At 39.0% G+C, this 1,643-nt stretch overlaps 1 pseudogene; it reads right to left on the reverse strand.

Moving 5' to 3' along the window:
• Positions 1 to 517: 517 nt before the first annotated feature.
• LOC108471696 (protein argonaute 4A-like) lies at positions 518 to 1,297 on the reverse strand (annotated as a pseudogene).
• Between the last annotated feature and the right edge of the window lie 346 nt (positions 1,298 to 1,643).

Genomic DNA, 1,643 nt, shown 5'->3' on the forward strand with positions numbered 1-1,643 from the left:
ACATGTGTTTAAAAGATCCAAAGAAGTTTGTTGATGCCCCGGTATGTAACATATTTCACTTCTTGTCAAATCTAGTATAGCAAGATCACTGCACGCCTTTCAAAATTTGAGTTGCCCTTTTGGGTTTTCAGCCCAAAACCCCTTTGGTCTCAAGGCGCCCTTTGCGGGTTTTCACCTTGGCCTCTCCATTCTTTTTTTTCTTTTTTTTGAAATAGAAGTTTCAAAGTGCCCTTTGTGGGTTTTCACTTTGGCTTCCTTGAGAAGTTCTTGTGAACGAACACTCTTTTTCTGTGTCATCCATTCTTGGTACATTTGATTAGGATGAATACTTTCAAGTTAAGTTCACTGGAGGTAATTTTTTTTGACTCCATCGAATCATAAACCCATGAGAAGGAGATTGCCCCAGCAGCAATCCTGGCTGTCATTTAATAAACCCTATAAAAAGATGGTTCAACGTTTCTCAGCAGATAATAATGAAGCTGCTGAAATTATCCTTCAACCTGGAAAGCTGAGGTATCTAAAGTGCTCCCGGAGCAATCACCCCACCATGGCTTAATGATGTCTCTGAAGCATCCACAAACTTCACAAATTGCCCTAATTGTGAAACTGTCAAATGAGCGTAACAAATATGGGCCACAACAAATATGGCTGTCGTACTCCTTCAATACACATAAAATGAAGAATGAACAAGCTCTTGTAGATCATCAGCTAAAAACCCAACCTATTCTAAGAGAAACATGATAGTGGGTCGGTTTTGCGGTTCTTATTATTCTAGCATGAGTACAAAGGTAAAAATCATTGTTCTTCGGACGACATATTTTGTGGTCAATGACGGTACCAGGTAGCATATTGTCAAGAGATCCCTGCTGAAAAAAACTTGGTATGATGGTTTTTCGTGCCATAATAACCACAATCTTTAGGGTTCCACTTCTTGTCAAGGAACTTGCAAGCCTCAATAATTTGATCAAAACTTGATTGAATTGAGACTCGCTAACCCCATCCCTAAAAATAATGATTTGATCAGGCTTTCTCTTTCCTGAACTTGTATAGAAATCTAAGAGAGCTTCCTTCATGATACCGTCATCCACTTTGTCAGAAACTGGTTTTAAAGAAAGAATCTATCATTTTAAGTTTTAGAGACTGTGTACGGCCTGATGCCCCTGGAAATCAATGGCCAACGCTTGGAGCTAACCATCACAGCTATTGACGGCACATCAGACTGCTCAGGAGAGCCAAACAATGCACCCATTCCAATGATGATGGCTGGAACCTTTAAAACAACTGGAATTGAAGGTGTTTGCCCTAGCGTAAGCATAGAGAGTAAGCGGTAGTTTCTTAGGCCAATTTTTACTAGTCTCGGTCATCTTCTGTAATTTATTTTTTCTTCTTTTTCTTTTCTTTTGGCAACCCTTTTTGTACTGTGGTATGACGCCTTATCTTTGAAAAGACTGTAACCTTTTGGCATTGTGCAGTTGGATATAATCTTCTTCTTCTTTTTTTCTTTTTTTTTTTTGAAATGGATGACTTTTGACTTTATAATATTGGCATATGAAGCTATCTCCCCCTCTTAATGGAGTAGTTGACGCCCACAAAGATGAGTCATTGTCAACTTGAAACTTTTGACGAGTTCGGGCCCATAACAT

This window comes from Gossypium arboreum, chromosome 11 (assembly GCF_025698485.1).
Source record: "Gossypium arboreum isolate Shixiya-1 chromosome 11, ASM2569848v2, whole genome shotgun sequence".
In the NCBI taxonomy this organism is placed as follows: domain Eukaryota; kingdom Viridiplantae; phylum Streptophyta; class Magnoliopsida; order Malvales; family Malvaceae; genus Gossypium; species Gossypium arboreum.